The sequence below is a fragment of the Peromyscus leucopus genome, chromosome 2 (assembly GCF_004664715.2).
Source record: "Peromyscus leucopus breed LL Stock chromosome 2, UCI_PerLeu_2.1, whole genome shotgun sequence".
NCBI classification, from domain to species: domain Eukaryota; kingdom Metazoa; phylum Chordata; class Mammalia; order Rodentia; family Cricetidae; genus Peromyscus; species Peromyscus leucopus.
The window spans coordinates 134,194,791-134,201,885 of NC_051064.1; positions in this window are offsets into that span (position 1 = coordinate 134,194,791).

Consider the following 7,095-nt stretch of genomic DNA (forward strand, 5'->3'; position numbering starts at 1 on the left):
CCCTCTTCTGACCTGCAGTCATACATGCTTTGTACATAATAAATAAATGAATCTTTAAAAAAAAATAGCAATAGTGCTAATAGATAACTGGTAACATTCACTGTTTTCATTAGTATTGTGAACTGCCAGTAACACAATTTAACCCAGAGACAGGGGTTGGTAGGAGCCATACATAGTTTGCAGCTGGTTGGTCAGAAGTGGATATGACAATCTACCTATTGAGATGTGCTATGAGGGAATCATGGGGCCAGGCCCTGAACCTACGGGACGTTATACCACTTCCAGGCAGATATCAGAACTGGATTGACTAAAAGGACACGCAGCAAGAGGCTGCTCTGGAAATAGCAGGTCTTTCTTGCTTTGCATTAACACAGGACAACAGGGGCTGGAGAGATGGCCTAAGTTAACCACACTTGAAGTTCTCGCAGAGGGCCTGGGTAAGTCTCCCAGAAGCCACGTGTGGCTCACAACCATCTGTAACTCCAGTTCCAGGAGTCTGACACCCTCTTCTGGACTATGAGAGTACTAGATGCACACAGGGTGCACATACACGTGCAACCAAACACTCATACACATTAAAGAATAAAAATGAGCTGCTTTAATCAGGGCATGGTGGCACACACCTGAAATGCCAGCACACAGGAGGCAGAGGCAGCTGGATCTCTGGGAGTCTGGTGCTAGCCTGGTCTACAGAATTGTAGCAGGTAAGAGGTCCTTGTACACACAGATAAGCACTAGTGAAACCAGGAAAAGTTAAACTCGAGTGTTTGTCTCTTCAAAGGAAGGAGATGCTTAACGGTCTTCTGCTTGGAATGCTGGGAAAGGATGTAGTTTACAACCTGGTGATCTTGGCCATGTGTAGAGCCAGGTTCACCCAAATCCCCCAGAATATTGTTTGTTTAGCACAGACTTTACCCCCTAGATCCTGAGCATTGGTTCTCAGTCCATAAACCATCCTATGAGAGATGTCACTTACGTCTTACAGCCACCTAAGTGACTTCCATGTTATCTGACTCCCACGGGCATGTGTTTACCTCAGACATTCTCCCTAGATGCTTCTCTTGAGCACTAAGTTTCTAAGTCAAGAGAACCATCCTTATGAAAGAAGCCATATGCACTTTGTAAAGAGTTTCAATGTGAACATGTCCTAATGAACAGGACTGAGTTCACTGTTGTTGGGAAACCTTTTTCCAAAATTGTGCTGTGCTTGAATATGGCTGAACTGAACCCGCGTTGACTCCGGAGGTTTGAACCAGTACCGGATAACTAGAGTTGAGCTGAGCTGAATTTCATTCTTGCCTCTTCTCAGATCGTTCTGCTGAAGGCCGTGATGCTTGCCAGGACCCTCACACACAGGGAGTGCAAGGCCAGCCAGGGGGTACGTAGTGAGATGCTTTTTCAAAAATACAAAACCAAACTAAAAAATAAAAATAAAAAGTAAAACAGAGGACCACGGGACAGAGAGGGTCCTGGAGCTGCCGGCATCTCTCCCAGAGTTTGTACCTTCCTGCCATCAGAAGGGGATTGTCTCCCTGAGGCCGAGACATCATCCTAAAGATAAAGAGAGATAGTGATGTCACAGATGTCTCCTGAATTTTAATTTTTTTTTTTTAACTTTTATATTCGAAACAAGGTCTTACTACATAGCCTTGGCTGGCCTAGTACTTGACATACAGACCAGGCTGGACTTGAACTCACAGAGATCCTTCTGCCTCTGCCTTCCGAGTCTTGAGACTAAAGGTGTAGGCCACCACACCCAGTTGTATTTTATTTATTTATTTTTGAGATAGGTTTTTTTTTTTTTTTTTTTTTTTTAATGTTTGTTTGAGACAGGTTTTTTCTGTGTAGCCCTGGCTGTCCTGGAACTCACTCTGTAGACCAGGCTGGCCCCGAACTCACAGAGCTCCACCTGCCTCTGCCTCCCGAGTGCTGGGATTAAAGGCATGCGCTACCACCACCACCACCACCACCACCACCACCACCACCACCACCACCACCACCACCACCACCACCACCACCACCCCGGCTGAGATACGTTTTTATGTAAAGTAAGCCTGCTTTTAACTCCCTGTGAAGGCAAGGGTGACCCTGGGCTTCTGACCTGCCTGTCTCCATCTCCCAAGCACTAGGATTATAGGAACTCATCAGCACACCCAGTGTTACAAAAGACTGGGATCAAACCCAGGGCTTCACACATGCTAGGCAGGCGCTCTACCGACTGAACTACACCCCTACTCCGTTCCTAGCTCAGTTCGTGCCTCTTGACAAAGGCTGTACTTTGGTGAAGCCGTCAAGTGCGGCGACCTTCCTTCATACACAATCCTGCCCACCTGGAGAACGAGTGGCCGGACCAGCCTCACCTCCCCTTCCCCTACCTCGCCTCCCCTTCCCCTCCCGCCCCGGCACCGCCCCTGGCAAGAGCAGACTGGCTGCAGGGCTGCCTGGAGCCTGGCCTGGCCCCTCCCCCTTGCCACAGGAAACAGTCCCCACGCTGCCCTGGCTGTGTCCCCGGAGGCCTCCTCCTCCTTGCTTACAGTCAGGGAGACAGGCTGCAGGAGCGGAGCAATTTGCTTAGGGCTGGAGCTGGCTGCTTGCGGGGGCCATCTGTTCACAGGCTGTGGGGAGGCGCAGAGCTGTCTGAGAAATGACCTCCAAGGCTCATCCTTGGGTTGCTTGGCAACTAGCAAGCAGGGACTAGTGTTTTCCCGTCCCTCGAGGAGGAGGGGGGGGCAGCGCCCGAACTCAGATTTCCCTGGGAGGAGCGGGTAAGGGCCAAGGTGGGATGAAGGGCCCAAGGCCACCTGTACAGCTGACACTTGACTTGCTTGGCATCGCACAATACAGCGCCCGCCCGTCCTCCGGCTCTCCGGGTCATTCTCCTGACACACACACAGGGACACTGCTCTGTGAAGACCCAGCCTCACACAGAGATCCCAGGCCGGTTAGCGGCTTTTGCCTAGGAGTTCCAGAAGGCACGGGGAGAGGCAGCTGGTTCCTGCTGAGCTGGGCGGTGTGCGCCCGCCCGCTCCAGGTCTCTCTCCAGTCGTAATCAATTAGGCCTGGAGCTCAGGCTAACGTGCAGGTGGGCGAGGGGCCGCCGCAGGGACCCCAGGGACCCAGCCACCTGCTCAGCGGCTCCCCAGAGCTTCCTCCCTCGTCTCTGTACCTTTTTGACGTACAGGCTGCCAGACACACCCGACTTTGTGCCAAGGTCAAACAGCACTCAGCTCCTACAGGGTCCCTGCTGCCCCACCAGGCTTCCGGTCTCTCCTGAGGCCACCCACCAACAGAGGCTGATGGGTGTGGTGGCACACACCTTTAACTTCAGAATGGGGGGTGGGGGGGTCAAAGCTAGCCTCCGCTGTGAGTTAAGACCAACAAGTAAACCTGGGTCCAGCTCCAGGTTCAGCTATGAATGATGGAAACCTGAAATGACAGAGACCTAAACGAGATAAAAATGCCCATCTCCACTCAAATGTCCAGGAATGCAGGCCGGGTGTGGAGGCGCAAGCCTTTAACGCCAGCGTTCCCGAAGCAAAGGCAGGCAGAGCTCTGTGAGACTGAGGCTAGCCTGGTCCACATAGTGAGCCCCAATCTCAAAAACAAAAACAAAAATTCAGTCCAGGAAGACATGATATGGCAATCACTAGGGAGCGCCTCTGTCTTGTTCCCAAGTGGTCCATATTTGCCTCTGTCACATGGTCCAAGCTGGCGGCTCCAGCTTCAGCTCCAGCATGGTGGCTACATTTCATCCAGTGGGAAAGAGGACAAGGATGGAGAAAAGAAGTCTGATTAAGAGAATTCCTGAATTACACTTTGCCTTACACTCCATCTGCAGAGCTTGGTCGTTTCAGCCAGATCTACTGCAGGTTTATTGTAAGGGAATGATGTGGTGTGTCTGCGTGTGTGTGTGTGTGTGTGTGTGTGTGTGTGTGTGTGTGTGGTGTGGTATGTGTATACTCAGTGTGTGTGTGTGTGTGTGTGTGTGTGTGTGTGGTGTATGTGTGTACTCTGTGTGTGTGTGTGTGGTGTGGTATGTGTATACCCAGCGTGTGTGTGTGTGTGTGTGTGTGTGTGTGTGTGTGTGTGTGTGGTGTGGTATGTGTATACTCAGTGTGTGTGTGTGTGTGTGTGTGTGTGTGTGGTATGTGTATACTCAGTGTGTGTGTGTGTGTGTGTGGTGTGGTATGTGTATACTCAGTGTGTGTGTGTGTGTATGTGTGTGTGTGTGTGTGTGGTGTGGTATGTGTGTACTCAGTGTGTGTGTGTGTGTGTGTGTGTGGTGTGGTATGTGTATACCCAGTGTGTGTGTGTGTGTGTGTGGTGTGGTATGTGTGTACTCAGTGTGTGTGTGTGTGTGTGTGTGTGTGTGTGTGTGTGTGTGTGTGGTATGTGGGTGTATGGGTGTGTGTGGAGTATGTATGGTCTGTGTATGCCTGTGTAGTGTAGGGTATGTGGTGTGGTATATATGTATGTATGGTGTGTGGGTTATGTGTGGTATGTGTGTGTGATATGTGGTGTATGTATGTGTGTTGTGTGTGTGATATGTGGTGTATGTATGTGTGTTGTGTGTGTAGTATGTGGTGTATATGCATGTGTGATGTGTGTGGTGTGTGTGTGATATCTTATTGTGTGTGTGTGGTATGTGGTGTATGTGTATGTGTGGTGTGTGTGTATGTGGTGTATGTATATATGTGGGGTATGTGTGTGGTATGTGTATTGTGTGGCATGTGTGTGTGTGGAGTATGTGTGTAGTATGTGTGTATGTGTAGTGTGTCTGGTATGTGTATTGTGTGTGTATGTGATATGTGTGTGTGTGGTGTGTGTGTGGTATGTGTGTATGTGTATGGTGTGTGTATGTGTAGTGTGCGTGTTTTACAGTTTGTAAGCGATTTCCAGCATAGAAGGCACTCAAAGTAGCTGAGCCTGTGAAAGGGAAAAGGCAGGAACCAAAGAAAATGTCTTTCTCCTCAGACCCAGAGAGAAGTTGTTGTTCTCAGCGCTCCCGAGGCCACCAGGTCAGCTCTTCCAAGGTCCTGCCAGGCCGGCCCGGCTAGCCTTTGTTTGCTGAACCCAGCAGATTGAAAGACTGTCTTTGAAGTGGGTGTGAGGAGGTGTGTGTGTGTGTGTGTGTGTGTGTGTGTGTGTGTGTGTGTGTAAGCCCAGCACTCCAGGGGCTGAGACAGGCAGCAGCATGTTCAAGGCCAGCCTTGGCTGCATGGTGGGCGCCTGGCTCCAAAGAACAAACAAAAGGAGCCGGGGAGATGCTTAGTCAATACAGGGCTCACTTGTTCAACTCAAAGACCTGGGTAAAATCCCCAGGACTGGGCTGGAGAGATGGCTCAGCGGTTAAGAGCACTGTTCTTCCAGAGGACCTGGGTTCAATTCCCAGCACCCATGTGGCAGCTCACAGTTGTCTGTAACTCCAGTCCTAGGGATACTAAAACACCAATGTATATAAAATAAATAAGTTATTATTTTTTTTTAAACCCCCAGAGCCCACATAAAAAGCAGAGCATTAATCCCAGGGCCAGGAGACAGACAGGAGGATTCCTGGAGTTTGCTGGGCAGTTAGCCTAACCAAACTGGTGAGCTCCCGGCTCAGTGACAGACTCTGTCTCAGAAAACCAGGTGAAGAGTGATTAAGAAAGGCACCAACATTGCCCTCTGGGCTTCAAATGTGTGTGCAAGCACATGCACACTGAATCACACATGCATGCACACACAAAACACACCCATGCACAAAGACAAAGACGCACAGAAGGTTCAGACCTTGCTACACGTGTCAGAGCTGGTAGCATCAGAGCCGAACTGCAAAGCTGTCCATTGTAAGTGCAAAGCTGAGATTCCCAGCACCCTCCAGGATCCACCCGCCTGTTCTTTTTTTTTTTTTTTTTTTTTTTTTTTTGGTTTTTGGAGACAAGGTTTCTCTGTGTAGCTTTGCGCCTTTCTTGGAACTCGCTCTGTAGTCCAGGCTGGCCTTGAACTCACAGAGATCCGCCTGGCTCTGCCTCCCCGGTGCTGGGATTAAAGGCGAGCGCCACTGTCGCCCGGTGGATCTGCCTGTTCTACCCAGGTGGTGTGTGAAGACCCAGGAGTCTGTGGGCCTGACAAGTGAGAACCTGACCAAGCTGATGGCTCATGGGCTGATGCCACAGGAACTGTGTGGACTCTAAGAATTCAGTCATGTGCTAAGCACGATTGTCCAGTGACCTCTTGCCCCTAGACCTTCAATGTACCCCTCTCCTCAGTGGCCCTTATACCCAGGAGGAAGGGGGAAGTGATGGAGGGAGAGGGGAGTGCGGAGGATCCAGGTTCAGTTCCCAGCACCCACATGGCAGTTCACACTGTCTGCAACTCCAGTTCCAGGGGATTCAATAGCCTCTTCTGACCTTCTAGGCACACACATGGTGCACACACATACATGCAGAAAAACTCATACATAAAATTAATAAGTATTATTTTAAAATTAAAAAGAAAAACATCAAGCAGGGTGGTGGTGGTACACACCTTGAATCCTAGCACTCGGGAGGCAGAGACAGGCAGATCTCTGTAAGTTCAATACCAACCTGGTCTACAGAGCTAATTCCAGGATAGTCGGGTTATGCAGAGAAACCCAGTCTTGAAAAAACCAAAAGAAAAAAAAAAAAAAAACAGAAAGAAAGGAAAGCATCAATGTGTGCAGTTGAGAAGTGGGCATCCAGCTTGCCTCCTCTCCACCATGTGTCCCTGGTCCATGAAGGTCATGGAAGCATGCCCAAGGTCATGGAAGCATGCCCAAGGTCATGGAAGCATGCCCACACCCACGCCAGCTGTGAGAACACAGCTCCCACTGTTACAGCTAACACACTGCCCAGCGGACGCCAGTGCCCCAGGGAAGACTGAACTCTGCTCCTGGTGCCTTTAATCAATGTTACAAAAGCCATTTTTAAACAGCAAATGAAACGTGGTGACCATAGAAAATGAAAAATTCACAGTTAAAAAAAAAAAAAGTGCCCCACAGGGCAGGGGTGCAGCTCAGAGCAGGAGCCCATTGTGCAGTCCAGGGCACCGTCCGCAGCAGCGCCGCCGCCGCCGCCAATAAAACAACAGTTT